This window comes from Lissotriton helveticus, chromosome 9 (genome assembly GCF_964261635.1).
Source record: "Lissotriton helveticus chromosome 9, aLisHel1.1, whole genome shotgun sequence".
Lineage (NCBI taxonomy): Eukaryota > Metazoa > Chordata > Amphibia > Caudata > Salamandridae > Lissotriton > Lissotriton helveticus.
Window position 1 is genome coordinate 653,374,504 of NC_136070.1, and position 16,949 is coordinate 653,391,452.

Sequence of the window (16,949 nt, forward strand, 5' to 3'; positions counted from 1 at the left end):
GTTTAAAGTTACTTAAAAGGACCCAAACGCTCACTTCGAGGGCTTAAAACGTGTTTATTCACTGCGGGAAGAGATATAAACAACATTTAGAGTAAATCAATGGTCATGCGAGAACCTTTGATTTTTCATGCAAAACGATCGATGACCCGCGTCCAGATGAAATTGCTCTGAGTTGACCAAAATGGTTCGTTTTGAAAATTTCCATCTTTCAACTAATTTTGACTTTCAGAGGTGGATCATCCCTTTTGGAGCTAAAATGAACATCTTTATCGTCATTTTCATGCTTCTAGGAAGCCAAAACTCTAGATTTGGCTCATGGTTAAAAGTAACTTAAAAGAACCAAAATGATCACTTCGAGGGCTTAAAATGTGTTTATGCACTGCGGGAAGAGATATAAACAACATTTAGAGTAAACTAATGTTCATGCGAGAACCTTCAATTTTTCATGCAAAACGATCAATGACCCGCGACCTGATGAAATTGCTCTGAGATGACCAAAATGGTCCGTTTCCATCTTTCAACTAATTTTGACTTTCAGAGGTGGATCATCCCTTTTGGAGCTAAAATGAACATCTTTATCATCATTTTCATGCTTCTAGGCTGCCAAAACTCAAGATTTTGCTCATGGTTTAAAGTTACTTAAAAGGACCCAAACGCTCACTTCGAGGGCTTAAAACGTGTTTATTCACTGCGGTAGGAGATATAAACAACATTTAGAGTAAATCAATGGTCATGCGAGAACCTTTGATTTTTCATGCAAAACGATCGATGACCCGCGTCCAGATGAAATTGCTCTGAGTTGACCAAAATGGTTCGTTTTGAAAATTTCGATCTTTCAACTAATTTTGACTTTCAGAGGTGGATCATTCCTTTTGGAGCTAGAATGAGCATCTTTATCATCATTTTCATGCTTCTAGGGAGCAAAAACTCAAGATTTGGCTCATGGTTAAAAGTGACTTAAAAGAACCAAAATGCTCACTTCGAGGGCTTAAAACGTGTTTATTCACTGTGGGAAGAGATATAAACAACATTTAGAGTAAATTAATGTTCATGCGAGAACCTTCAATTTTTCATGCAAAACGATCAATGACCCGCAAACCTGATGAAATTGCTCTGAGATGACCAAAATGGTCCGTTTTGAAAATTTCCATCTTTCAACTAATTTTGACTTTCAGAGGTGGATCATCCCTTTTGGAGCTAAAATGAACATCTTTATCATCATTTTCATGCTTCTAGGCTGCCAAAACTCAAGATTTGGCTCATGGGTAAAAGTGACTTAAAAGGACCCAAATGCTCACTTCGAGGGCTTAAAATGTGTTTATTCACGGCGGGAAGAGAAAAAAACAACATTTAGAGTAAATTAATGTTCATGCGAGAACCTTCAATTTTTCATGCAAAACGATCGATGACCCGCAACCTGATGAAATTGCTCTGAGATGACAAAAATGCTACGTTTTGAAAATTTCCATCTTTCAACTAATTTTGACTTTTAGAGGTGGATCATCCCTTTTGGAGCTAAAATGAGCATCTTTATCGTCATTTTCATGCTTCTAGGGAGCCAAAACTCAAGATTTGGCTCATGGTGAAAAAAGTGACTTAAAAGGACCCAAATGCTCGCTTCGAGGGCTTAAAACGTGTTTATTCACTGCGGGAAGTGATATAAACAACATTAAGAGTAAATTAATGGTCATGCGAGAACCTTTGATTTTTCATGCAAACCGATCGATGACCCGCGTCCTGATGAAATTGCTCTGAGTTGATCAAAATGGTCCGTTTTGAAAATTTCCATCTTTCAACTAATTTTGACTTTCAGAGGTGGATCATCCCTTTTGGAGCTAAAATGAGCATCTTTATCGTCATTTTCATGCTTCTAGGGAGCCAAAACTCAATATTTGGCTCATGGTTAAAAGTGACTTAAAAGGACCAAAATGCTCACTTCGAGGGCTTAAAGCATCCCCTTTGGAGCTAAAATGAGCATCTTTATCGTCATTTTCATGCTTCTAGGGCGCCAAAACTCAAGATTTGACGCATGGTTAAATGTGACTTGAAAGGACCCAAATGATCACTTTGAGGGCTTAAAACGTGTTTATTCACTGCGGGAAGAGATACAAACAACATTTAGATAAATTAATGTTCATGTGAGAACCTTCATTTTTTCATGCACAACGATCGATGGCCCGCTACCTGATGAAATTGCTCTGAGTTGACCAAAATGGTCCGTTTTGAAAATGTCCATCTTTTAACAAATTTTGACTTTCAGAGGTGGATCGTCCCTTTTGGAGCTACAATGAGCATCTTTATCGTCATTTTCATGCTTTTAGGGAGCCAAAACTCAAGATTTGTCTCATGGTTAAATGTGACTTGAAAGGACCCAAATGCTCACTTTGAGGGCTTAAAACGTGTTTATTCACTGCGGGAAGAGATACAAACAACATTTAGATAAATTAATGTTCATGTGAGAACCTTCCTTTTTTCATGCAAAACGATCGATGGCCCGCTACCTGATGAAATTGCTCTGAGTTGACCAAAATGGTCCGTTTTGAAAATGTCCATCTTTCAACAAATTTTGACTTTCAGAGGTGGATCGTCCCTTTTGGAGCTACAATGAGCATCTTTATCGTCATTTTCATGCTTTTAGGGAGCCAAAACTCAAGATTTGGCTCATGGTTTAAAGTGACTTAAAAGGACCCAAATCCTCACTTCGAGGGCTTAAAACGTGTTTATTCACTGCGGGAAGAGATATAAACAACATTTAGAGTAAATTAATGTTCATGCAAGAACGTTCAATTTTTCATGCAGAACAATCGATGACCCGCGACCTGATGAAATTGCTCTGAGTTGACCAAAATGGTCCGTTTTAAAAATTTCGATCTTTCAACTAATTTTGACTTTCAGAGGTGGATCATCCCTTTTGGAGCTAAAATGAGCATCTTTATCGTCATTTTCATGCTTCTAGGGAGCCAAAACTCAAGATTTGACTCATAGTTAATAGTGACTTAAAAGGACCCAAATGCTAACTTTGAGGGCTTAAAACGTGTTTATTCACTGCGGGAAGAGATATAAACAACATTTAGAGTAAATTAATGTTTGTGCGAGAACGTTCAATTTTTCATGCAAAACAATCGATGACCCGCGACCTGATGAAATTGCTCTGAGTTGAACAAAATGGTTAATTTTGAAAATTTCGATCTTTCAACTAATTTTGACTTTCAGACGTGGATCATCCCTTTTGGAGCTAAAATGAGCATCTTCATCGTCATTTTCATGCTTCTAGGGAGCCAAAACTCAAGATTTGGCTCATGGTTAAAAGTAACTTAAAAGAACCAAAATGATCACTTCGAGGGCTTAAAACGTGTTTATGCACTGCGGGAAGAGATATAAACAACATTTAGAGTAAACTAATGTTCATGCGAGAACCTTCAATTTTTCATGCAAAACGATCAACGACCCGCGACCTGATGAAATTGCTCTGAGATGAACAAAATGGTCCGTTTCCATCTTTCAACTAATTTTGACTTTCAGAGGTGGATCATCCCTTTTGGAGCTAAAATTAACATCTTTATCGTCATTTTCATGCTTCTAGGCTGCCAAAACTCAAGATTTGGCTCATGGTTAAAAGTGACTTAAAAGGACCAAAATGCTCACTTCGAGGGCTTAAAGCATCCCTTTTGGAGCTAAAATGAGCATCTTTATCGTCATTTTCATGCTTCTAGGGCGCCAAAACCGAAGATTTGGCTCATGGTTTAAAGTGACTTAAAAGGACCCAAACGCTCACTTCGAGGGCTTAAAACGTGTTTATTCACTGCGGGAAGAGATATAAACAACATTTAGAGTAAATTAATGGTCATGCGAGAACCTTCGTTTTTCCATGCAAAACGATCGATGACCCGCGTCCTGATGAAATTGCTCTGAGTTGATCAAAATGGTCCGTTTCGAAAATTTCCATCTTTCAACTAATTTTGACTTTCAGAGGTGGATCATCCCTTTTGGAGCTAAAATGAACATCTTTATCATCATTTTCATGCTTCTAGGCTGCCAAAACTCAAGATTTGGCTCATGGGTAAAAGTGACTTAAAAGGACACAAATGCTCACTTCGAGGGCTTAAAATGTGTTTATTCACGGCGGGAAGAGAAAAAAACAACATTTAGAGTAAATTAATGTTCATGCGAGAACCTTCAATTTTTCATGCAAAACGATCGAAGACCCGCAACCTGATGAAATTGCTCTGAGATGACAAAAATGCTACGTTTTGAACATTTCCATCTTTCAACTAATTTTGACTTTTAGAGGTGGATCATCCCTTTTGGAGCTAAAATGAGCATCTTTATCGTCATTTTCATGCTTCTAGGGAGCCAAAACTCAAGATTTGGCTCATGGTTAAAAGTAACTTAAAAGAACCAAAATGCTCACTTCGAGGGCTTAAAGCATCCCCTTTGGAGCTAAAATGAGCATCTTTATCGTCATTTTCATGCTTCTAGGGCGCCAAAACCGAAGATTTGGCTCATGGTTTAAAGTGACTTAAAAGGACCCAAACGCTCACTTCGAGGGCTTAAAACGTGTTTATTCACTGCGGGAAGAGATATAAACAACATTTAGAGTAAACTAATGTTCATGCGAGAACCTTCAATTTTTCATGCAAAACGATCAATGACACGCGACCTGATGAAATTGCTCTGAGATGACCAAAATGGTCCGTTTCCATCTTTCAACTAATTTTGACTTTCAGAGGTGGATCATCCCTTTTGGAGCTAAAATGAACATCTTTATCGTCATTTTCATGCTTCTAGGCTGCCAAAACTCAAGATTTGGCTCATGGTTAAAAGTGACTTAAAAGGACCAACATGCTCACTTCGAGGGCTTAAAGCATCCCCTTTGGAGCTAAAATGAGCATCTTTATCGTAATTTTCATGCTTCTAGGGCGCCAAAACGGAAGATTTGGCTCATGGTTTAAAGTGACTTAAAAGGACCCAAACGCTCACTTTGAGGGCTTAAAACGTGTTTATTCACTGCGGGAAGAGATATAAACAACATTTAGAGTAAATTAATGGTCATGCGAGAACCTTTGATTTTTCATGCAAAACGATCGATAACCCGCGTCCTGATGAAATTGCTCTGAGTTGATCAAAATGGTCCGTTTCGAAAATTTCCATCTTTCAACTAATTTTGACTTTCAGAGGTGGATCATCCCTTTTGGAGCTAAAATGAGCATCTTTATGATCATTTTCATGCTTCTAGGGAGCCAAAACTCAAGATTTGACTCAAGGTTAAATGTGACTTGAAAGGACCCAAATGCTCACTTTGAGGGCTTAAAACGTGTTTATTCACTGCGGGAAAAGATACAAACAACATTTAGAGTAAATTAATGTTCATGCGAGAACCTTCGTTTTTTCATGCAAAACGATCGATGACCCGCTACCTGATGAAATTGCTCTGAGTTGACCAAAATGGTCCGTTTTGAAAATTTCGATCTTTCAACTAATTTTGACTTTCAGAGGTGGCTCATCCCTTTTGGAGCTAAAATGAGCATCTTTATCGTCATTTTCATGCTTCTAGGGAGCCAAAACTCAAGATTTGGCTCATGGTTAAAAGTGACTTAAAAGGACCCAAATGCTCACTTCGAGGGCTTAAATCATCCCTTTTGGAGCTAAAATGAGCATCTTTATCGTCATTTTCATGCTTCTAGGGCGCCAAAACCGAAGATTTTGCTCATGGTTTAAAGTTACTTAAAAGGACCCAAACGCTCACTTCGAGGGCTTAAAACGTGTTTATTCACTGCGGGAAGAGATATAAACAACATTTAGAGTAAATCAATGGTCATGCGAGAACCTTTGATTTTTCATGCAAAACGATCGATGACCCGCGTCCAGATGAAATTGCTCTGAGTTGACCAAAATGGTTCGTTTTGAAAATTTCGATCTTTCAACTAATTTTGACTTTCAGAGGTGGATGATCCCTTTTGGAGCTAAAATGAACATCTTTATCATCATTTTCATGCTTCTAGGCTGCCAAAACTCAAGATTTGGCTCATGGTGAAAAAAGTGACTTAAAAGGACCCAAATGCTCACTTTGAGGGCTTAAAACGTGTTTATTCACTGCGGGTAGAGATATAAACAACATTTAGAGTAAATTCATGTTCATGCGAGAACGTTCAATTTTTCATGGAAAACAATCGTTGACCCGCGACCTGATGAAATTGCTCTGAGTTGAACAAAATGGTTCATTTTGAAAATTTCGATCTTTCAACTAATTTTGACTTTCAGACGTGGATCATCCCTTTTGGAACTAAAATGAGCATCTTTATCGTCATTTTCATGCTTCTAGGGAGCCAAAACTCAAGATTTGGCTCATGGTTACAAGTAACTTAAAAGAACCAAAATGATCACTTCGAGGGCTTAAAACGCGTTTATGCACTGCGGGAAGAGATATAAACAACATTTAGAGTAAACTAATGTTCATGCGAGAACCTTCAATTTTTCATGCAAAACGATCAATGACCCGCGACCTGATGAAATTGCTCTGAGATAACCAAAATAGTCCGTTTCCATCTTTCCACTAATTTTGACTTTCAGAGGTGGATCACCCCTTTTGGAGCTAAAATGAGCATCTTTATCGTCATTTTCATGCTTCTAGGCTGCCAAAACTCAAGATTTGGCTCATGGTTAAAAGTGACTTAAAAGGACCAAAATGCTCACTTCGAGGGCTTAAAGCATCCCCTTTGGAGCTAAAATGAGCATCTTTATCGTCATTTTCATGCTTCTAGGGCGCCAAAACCGAAGATTTGGCTCATGGTTTAAAGTGACTTAAACGGACCCAAACGCTCACTTCGAGGGCTTAAAACGTGTTTATTCACTGCGGGAAGAGATATAAACAACATTTAGAGTAAATTAATGGTCATGCGAGAACCTTTGATTTTTCATGCAAAACGATCGATGACCCGCGTCCTGATGAAATTGCTCTGAGTTGATCAAAATGGTTCGTTTCGAAAATTTCCATCTTTCAACTAATTTTGACTTTCAGAGGTGGATCATCCCTTTTGGAGCTAAAATGAGCATCTTTATGATCATTTTCATGCTTCTAGGGAGCCAAAACTCAAGATTTGACTCATGGTTAAATGTGACTTGAAAGGACCCAAATGCTCACTTTGAGGGCTTAAAACGTGTTTATTCACTGCGGGAAGAGATACAAACAACATTTAGAGTAAATTAATGTTCATGCGAGAACCTTTGTTTTTTCATGCAAAACGATCGATGACCCGCTACCTGATGAAATTGCTCTGAGTTGACCAAAATGGTCCGTTTTGAAAATTTCGATCTTTCAACTAATTTTGACTTTCAGAGATGGATCATCCCTTTTGGAGCTAAAATGAGCATGTTTATCGTCATTTTCATGCTTCTAGGGAGCCAAAACTCAAGATTTGGCTCATGGTTAAAAGTGACTTAAAAGGACCCAAACGCTCACTTCGAGGGCTTAAAACGTGTTTATTCACTGCGGGAAGAGATATAAACAACATTTAGAGTAAATCAATGGTCATGCGAGAACCTTTGATTTTTCATGCAAAACGATCGATGACCCGCGTCCAGATGAAATTGCTCTGAGTTGACCAAAATGGTTCGTTTTGAAAATTTCGATCTTTCAACTAATTTTGACTTTCAGAGGTGGATCATCCCTTTTGGAGCTAGAATCAGCATCTTTATCATCATTTTCATGCTTCTAGGGAGCAAAAACTCAAGATTTGGCTCATGGTTAAAAGTGACTTAAAAGAACCAAAATGCTCACTTCGAGGGCTTAAAATGTGTTTATTCACTGTGGGAAGAGATATAAACAACATTTAGAGTAAATTAATGTTCATGCGAGAACCTTCAATTTTTCATGCAAAACGATCAATGACCCGCAAACCTGATGAAATTGCTCTGAGATGACCAAAATGTTCCGTTTTGAAAATTTCCATCTTTCAACTAATTTTGACTTTCAGAGGTGGATCATCCCTTTTGGAGCTAAAATGAACATCTTTATCATCATTTTCATGCTTCAAGGCTGCCAAAACTCAACATTTGGCTCATGGGTAAAAGTGACTTAAAAGGACCCAAATGCTCACTTCGAGGGCTTAAAACGTGTTTATTCACAGCAGGAAGAGATATAAACAACATTTAGAGTAAACTAATGTTCATGCGAGAACCTTCAATTTTTCATGCAAAACGATCGATGACCCGCGTCCTGATGAAATTGCTCTGAGTTGATCAAAATTGTCGTTTTGAAAATTTCCATCTTTCAACTAATTTTGACTTTCAGAGGTGGATCATCCCTTTTGGAGCTAAAATGAGCATCTTTATCATCATTTTCATGCTTCTAGGGAGCCAAAACTCAAGATTTGACTCATGGTTAAAAGTGACTTAAAAGGACCCAAATGCTCACTTTGAGGGCTTAAAACGTGTTTATTCACTGCGGGAAGAGATATAAACAACATTTAGAGTAAATTAATGTTCATGCGAGAACCTTCAATTTTTCATGCAAAACGATCGATGACCCGCTGATGAAATTGCTCTGAGATGACAAAAATGCTACGTTTTGAAAATTTCGATCTTTCAACTAATTTTGACTTTCAGAGGTGGATCATCCCTTTTGGAGCTAAAATGAGCATCTTTATCGTCATTTTCATGCTTCTAGGGAGCCAAAACCGAAGATTTGGCTCATGGTTTAAAGTGACTTAAAAGGAACCAAACGCTCACTTCGAGGGCTTAAAACGTGTTTATTCACTGTGGGAAGAGATATTAACAACATTTAGAGTAAATCAATGGTCATGCGAGAATCTTTGATTTTTCATGCAAAACGATCGATGACCCGCGTCCTGATGAAATTGCTCTGAGTTGATCAAAATGGTCCGTTTTGAAAATTTCCATCTTTCAACTAATTTGGACTTTCAGAGGTGGATCATCCCTTTTGGAGATAAAATGAGCATCTTTATCGTCATTTTCATACTTCTAGGGAGCCAAAACTCAAGATTTGGCTCATGGTTAAAAGTGACTTAAAAGGACCCAAATGCTCACTTTGAGGGCTTAAAAAGTGTTTATTCACTGCGGTAAGAGATATAAACAACATTTAGAGTAAATTAATGGTCATGCGAGAACGTTTGATTTTTCATGAAAACCGATCGATGACCCGCGTCCTGATGAAATTGCTCTGAGTTGATCAAAATGGTCCGTTTCGAAAATTTCCATCTTTCAACTAATTTTGACTTTCAGAGGTGGATCATCCCTTTTGGAGCTAAAATGAGCATCTTTATGATCATTTTCATGCTTCTAGAGAGCCAAAACTCAAGATTTGACTCATTGTTAAAAGTGACTTAAAAGGACCCAAATGCTCACTTCGAAGGCTTAAAACGTGTTTATTCTCTGCGGGAAGAGATACGAACAACATTTAGAGTAAATTCATGTTCATGCGAGAACCTTCGATTTTTCATGCAAAACGATCGATGACCCGCGACCTAATGAAATTGCTCTGAGTTGACCAAAATGGTCCATTTTGAAAATTTCCATCGTTCAACTAATTTTGACTTTCAGAGGTGGATCATCCCTTTTGGAGCTAAAATGAGCATCTTTATCGTCATTTTCATGCTTCTAGGGAGCCAAAACTCAAGATTTGGCTCATGGTTAAAAGTGACTTAAAAGGACCCAAATGCTCACTTTGAGGGCTTAAAAAGTGTTTATTCACTGCGGGAAGAGATATAAACAACATTTAGAGTAAATTAATGGTCATGCGAGAACGTTTGATTTTTCATGCAAACCGATCGATGACCCGCGTCCTGATGAAATTGCTCTGAGTTGATCAAAATGGTCCGTTTCGAAAATTTCCATCTTTCAACTAATTTTGACTTTCAGAGGTGAATCATCCCTTTTGGAGCTAAAATGAGCATCTTTATGATCATTTTCATGCTTCTAGGGAGCCAAAACTCAAGATTTGACTCATTGTTAAAAGTGACTTAAAAGGACCCAAATGCTCACATCGAAGGCTTAAAATGTGTTTCTTCACTGCGGGAAGAGATACAAACAACATTTAGAGTAAATTCATGTTCATGCGAGAACCTTCGATTTTTCATGCAAAACGATCGATGACCCGCGACCTAATGAAATTGCTCTGAGTTGACCAAAATGGTTCATTTTGAAAATTTCCATCTTTCAACTAATTTTGACTTTCAGAGGTGGATCATCCCTTTTGGAGCTAAAATGAGCATCTTTATCGTCATTTTCATGCTTCTAGGGAGCCAAAACTCAAGATTTGGCTCATGGTTAAATGTGACTTGAAAGGACCCAAATGCTCACTTTGAGGGCTTAAAACGTGTTTATTCACTGCGGGAAGAGATACAAACAACATTTAGAGTAAATTAATGTTCATGCGAGAACCTTCGTTTTTTCATGCAAAACGATCGATGACCCGCTACCTGATGAAATTGCTCTGAGTTGAACAAAATGGTCTGTTTTGAAAATGTCAATCTTTCAACTAATTTTGACTTTCAGAGGTGGATCGTCCCTTTTGGAGCTACAATGAGCATCTTTATCGTCATTTTCATGCTTCTAGGCTGCCAAAACTCAAGATTTGGCTCATGGTTTAAAGTGACTTAAAAGGACCCAAATCCTCACTTCGAGGGCTTAAAACGTGTTTATTCACTGCGGGTAGAGATATAAACAACATTTAGAGTAAATTCATGTTCATGCGAGAACGTTCAATTTTTCATGCAAAACAATCGATGACCCGCGACCTGATGAAATTGCTCTGTGTTGACCAAAATGGTCCGTTTTGAAAATTTCGATCTTTCAACTAATTTTGACTTTCAGAGGTGGATCATCCCTTTTGGAGCTAAAATGAGCATCTTTATCTTCATTTTCATGCTCCTAGGGAGCCAAAACTCAAGATTTGGCTCATGGTTAAAAGTGATTTAAAAGGAACAAAATGCTCACTTCGAGGGCTTAAATCATCCCTTTTGGAGCTAAAATGAGCATCTTTATCGTCATTTTCATGGTTCTAGGGCGCCAAAACCGAAGATTTGGCTCATGGTTTAAAGTGACTTAAAAGGACCCAAACGCTCACTTCGAGGGCTTAAGACGTGTTTATTCACTGCGGGAAGAGATATAAACAACATTTAGAGTAAATTAATGGTCATGCGAGAACCTTTGATTTTTCATGCAAAACGATCGATGACCCGCGTCCTGATGAAATTGCTCTGAGTTGATCAAAATGGTCCGTTTTGAAAATTTCCATCTTTCAACTAATTTTGACTTTCAGAGGTGGATCATCCCTTTTGGAGCTAAAATGAACATCTTTATCGTCATTTTCATGCTTCTAGGCTGCCAAAACTCAAGATTTGGCTCATGGGTAAAAGTGATTTAAAAGGACCCAAATGCTCACTTCGAGGGCTTAAAACGTGTTTATTCACTGCGGGTAGAGATATAAACAACATTTAGAGTAAATTCATGTTCATGCGAGAACGTTCAATTTTTCATGCAAAACAATCGATGACCCGCGACCTGAAGAAATTGCTCTGTGTTGACCAAAATGGTCCGTTTTGAATATTTCGATCTTTCAACTAATTTTGACTTTCAGAGTTGGATCATCCCTTTTGGAGCTAAAATGAGCATCTTTATCTCATTTTCATGCTTCTAGGGAGCCAAAATTCAAGATTTGGCTCATGGTTAAAAGTGACTAAAAAGGACCCAAATGCTCACTTCGAAGGCTTAAAACGTGTTTATTCACTGCGGGAAGAGATACAAACAACATTTAGAGTAAATTAATGTTCATGCGATAACCTTCGATTTTTCATGCAAAACGATCGATGACCCGCGACCTGATGAAATTGCTCTGAGTTGAACAAAATAGTCCGTTTTGAAAATGTCCATCGTTCAACTAATTTTGACTTTCAGAGGTGTATCATCCCTTTTGGAGCTAAAATGAGCATCTTTATCATCATTTTCATGCTTCTAGGGTGCCAAAACTCAAGATTTGACTCATTGTTAAAAGTGACTTAAAAGGACCCAAATGCTCACTTCGAGAGCTTAAAACGTGTTTATTCACTACGGGAAGAGATATAAACAACATTTAGAGTAAATTAATGTTCGTGCGAGAACGTTCAATTTTTCATGCAAAACAATCGATGACCCGCGACCTGATGAAATTGCTCTGAGTTGACCAAAATGGTCCGTTTTGAAAATTTCGATCTTTCAACTAATTTTGACTTTCGGAGGTGGATCATCCCTTTTGGAGCTAAAATGAGCATCTTTATCTTCATTGTCATGCTTCTAGGGAGCCAAAACTCAAGATTTGGCTCATGGTTTAAAGTGACTTAAAAGGACCCAAACGCTCACTTCGAGGGCTTAAAACGTGTTTATTCACTGCGGGAAGAGATATAAACAACATTTAGAGTAAATTAATGGTCATGCGAGAACCTTTGATTTTTCATGCAAACCGATCGATGACCTGCGTCCTGATGAAATTGCTCTGAGTTGACCAAAATGGTCAGTTTTGAAAATTTCGATCTTTCAACTAATTTTGACTTTCAGAGGTGGATCATCCCTTTTGGAGCTAAAATGAGCATCTTTATCTTCATTTTCATGCTTCTAGGGAGCCAAAACTCAAGATTTGGCTCATGGGTAAAAGTGACTTAAAAGGACCCAAATGCTCACTTCGAGGGCTTAAAACGTGTTTATTCACGGCGGGAAGAGATATAAACAACATTTAGAGTAAATTAATGGTCATGCGAGAACCTTTGATTTTTCATGCAAAACGATCGATGACCCGCGTCCTGATGAAATTGCTCTGAGTTGATCAAAATGGTCCGTTTCGAAAATTTCCATCTTTCAACTAATTTTGACTTTCAGAGGTGGATCATCCCTTTTGGAGCTAAAATGAACATCTTTATCATCATTTTCATGCTTCTAGGCTGCCAAAACTCAAGATTTGGCTCATGGGTAAAAGTGACTTAAAAGGACACAAATGCTCACTTCGAGGGCTTAAAATGTGTTTATTCACGGCGGGAAGAGAAAAAAACAACATTTAGAGTAAATTAATGTTCATGCGAGAACCTTCAATTTTTCATGCAAAACGATCGAAGACCCGCAACCTGATGAAATTGCTCTGAGATGACAAAAATGCTACGTTTTGAACATTTCCATCTTTCAACTAATTTTGACTTTTAGAGGTGGATCATCCCTTTTGGAGCTAAAATGAGCATCTTTATCGTCATTTTCATGCTTCTAGGGAGCCAAAACTCAAGATTTGGCTCATGGTTAAAAGTAACTTAAAAGAACCAAAATGCTCACTTCGAGGGCTTAAAGCATCCCCTTTGGAGCTAAAATGAGCATCTTTATCGTCATTTTCATGCTTCTAGGGCGCCAAAACCGAAGATTTGGCTCATGGTTTAAAGTGACTTAAAAGGACCCAAACGCTCACTTCGAGGGCTTAAAACGTGTTTATTCACTGCGGGAAGAGATATAAACAACATTTAGAGTAAACTAATGTTCATGCGAGAACCTTCAATTTTTCATGCAAAACGATCAATGACACGCGACCTGATGAAATTGCTCTGAGATGACCAAAATGGTCCGTTTCCATCTTTCAACTAATTTTGACTTTCAGAGGTGGATCATCCCTTTTGGAGCTAAAATGAACATCTTTATCGTCATTTTCATGCTTCTAGGCTGCCAAAACTCAAGATTTGGCTCATGGTTAAAAGTGACTTAAAAGGACCAACATGCTCACTTCGAGGGCTTAAAGCATCCCCTTTGGAGCTAAAATGAGCATCTTTATCGTAATTTTCATGCTTCTAGGGCGCCAAAACGGAAGATTTGGCTCATGGTTTAAAGTGACTTAAAAGGACCCAAACGCTCACTTTGAGGGCTTAAAACGTGTTTATTCACTGCGGGAAGAGATATAAACAACATTTAGAGTAAATTAATGGTCATGCGAGAACCTTTGATTTTTCATGCAAAACGATCGATAACCCGCGTCCTGATGAAATTGCTCTGAGTTGATCAAAATGGTCCGTTTCGAAAATTTCCATCTTTCAACTAATTTTGACTTTCAGAGGTGGATCATCCCTTTTGGAGCTAAAATGAGCATCTTTATGATCATTTTCATGCTTCTAGGGAGCCAAAACTCAAGATTTGACTCAAGGTTAAATGTGACTTGAAAGGACCCAAATGCTCACTTTGAGGGCTTAAAACGTGTTTATTCACTGCGGGAAAAGATACAAACAACATTTAGAGTAAATTAATGTTCATGCGAGAACCTTCGTTTTTTCATGCAAAACGATCGATGACCCGCTACCTGATGAAATTGCTCTGAGTTGACCAAAATGGTCCGTTTTGAAAATTTCGATCTTTCAACTAATTTTGACTTTCAGAGGTGGCTCATCCCTTTTGGAGCTAAAATGAGCATCTTTATCGTCATTTTCATGCTTCTAGGGAGCCAAAACTCAAGATTTGGCTCATGGTTAAAAGTGACTTAAAAGGACCCAAATGCTCACTTCGAGGGCTTAAATCATCCCTTTTGGAGCTAAAATGAGCATCTTTATCGTCATTTTCATGCTTCTAGGGCGCCAAAACCGAAGATTTTGCTCATGGTTTAAAGTTACTTAAAAGGACCCAAACGCTCACTTCGAGGGCTTAAAACGTGTTTATTCACTGCGGGAAGAGATATAAACAACATTTAGAGTAAATCAATGGTCATGCGAGAACCTTTGATTTTTCATGCAAAACGATCGATGACCCGCGTCCAGATGAAATTGCTCTGAGTTGACCAAAATGGTTCGTTTTGAAAATTTCGATCTTTCAACTAATTTTGACTTTCAGAGGTGGATGATCCCTTTTGGAGCTAAAATGAACATCTTTATCATCATTTTCATGCTTCTAGGCTGCCAAAACTCAAGATTTGGCTCATGGTGAAAAAAGTGACTTAAAAGGACCCAAATGCTCACTTTGAGGGCTTAAAACGTGTTTATTCACTGCGGGTAGAGATATAAACAACATTTAGAGTAAATTCATGTTCATGCGAGAACGTTCAATTTTTCATGGAAAACAATCGTTGACCCGCGACCTGATGAAATTGCTCTGAGTTGAACAAAATGGTTCATTTTGAAAATTTCGATCTTTCAACTAATTTTGACTTTCAGACGTGGATCATCCCTTTTGGAACTAAAATGAGCATCTTTATCGTCATTTTCATGCTTCTAGGGAGCCAAAACTCAAGATTTGGCTCATGGTTACAAGTAACTTAAAAGAACCAAAATGATCACTTCGAGGGCTTAAAACGCGTTTATGCACTGCGGGAAGAGATATAAACAACATTTAGAGTAAACTAATGTTCATGCGAGAACCTTCAATTTTTCATGCAAAACGATCAATGACCCGCGACCTGATGAAATTGCTCTGAGATAACCAAAATAGTCCGTTTCCATCTTTCCACTAATTTTGACTTTCAGAGGTGGATCACCCCTTTTGGAGCTAAAATGAGCATCTTTATCGTCATTTTCATGCTTCTAGGCTGCCAAAACTCAAGATTTGGCTCATGGTTAAAAGTGACTTAAAAGGACCAAAATGCTCACTTCGAGGGCTTAAAGCATCCCCTTTGGAGCTAAAATGAGCATCTTTATCGTCATTTTCATGCTTCTAGGGCGCCAAAACCGAAGATTTGGCTCATGGTTTAAAGTGACTTAAACGGACCCAAACGCTCACTTCGAGGGCTTAAAACGTGTTTATTCACTGCGGGAAGAGATATAAACAACATTTAGAGTAAATTAATGGTCATGCGAGAACCTTTGATTTTTCATGCAAAACGATCGATGACCCGCGTCCTGATGAAATTGCTCTGAGTTGATCAAAATGGTTCGTTTCGAAAATTTCCATCTTTCAACTAATTTTGACTTTCAGAGGTGGATCATCCCTTTTGGAGCTAAAATGAGCATCTTTATGATCATTTTCATGCTTCTAGGGAGCCAAAACTCAAGATTTGACTCATGGTTAAATGTGACTTGAAAGGACCCAAATGCTCACTTTGAGGGCTTAAAACGTGTTTATTCACTGCGGGAAGAGATACAAACAACATTTAGAGTAAATTAATGTTCATGCGAGAACCTTTGTTTTTTCATGCAAAACGATCGATGACCCGCTACCTGATGAAATTGCTCTGAGTTGACCAAAATGGTCCGTTTTGAAAATTTCGATCTTTCAACTAATTTTGACTTTCAGAGATGGATCATCCCTTTTGGAGCTAAAATGAGCATGTTTATCGTCATTTTCATGCTTCTAGGGAGCCAAAACTCAAGATTTGGCTCATGGTTAAAAGTGACTTAAAAGGACCCAAACGCTCACTTCGAGGGCTTAAAACGTGTTTATTCACTGCGGGAAGAGATATAAACAACATTTAGAGTAAATCAATGGTCATGCGAGAACCTTTGATTTTTCATGCAAAACGATCGATGACCCGCGTCCAGATGAAATTGCTCTGAGTTGACCAAAATGGTTCGTTTTGAAAATTTCGATCTTTCAACTAATTTTGACTTTCAGAGGTGGATCATCCCTTTTGGAGCTAGAATCAGCATCTTTATCATCATTTTCATGCTTCTAGGGAGCAAAAACTCAAGATTTGGCTCATGGTTAAAAGTGACTTAAAAGAACCAAAATGCTCACTTCGAGGGCTTAAAATGTGTTTATTCACTGTGGGAAGAGATATAAACAACATTTAGAGTAAATTAATGTTCATGCGAGAACCTTCAATTTTTCATGCAAAACGATCAATGACCCGCAAACCTGATGAAATTGCTCTGAGATGACCAAAATGTTCCGTTTTGAAAATTTCCATCTTTCAACTAATTTTGACTTTCAGAGGTGGATCATCCCTTTTGGAGCTAAAATGAACATCTTTATCATCATTTTCATGCTTCAAGGCTGCCAAAACTCAACAT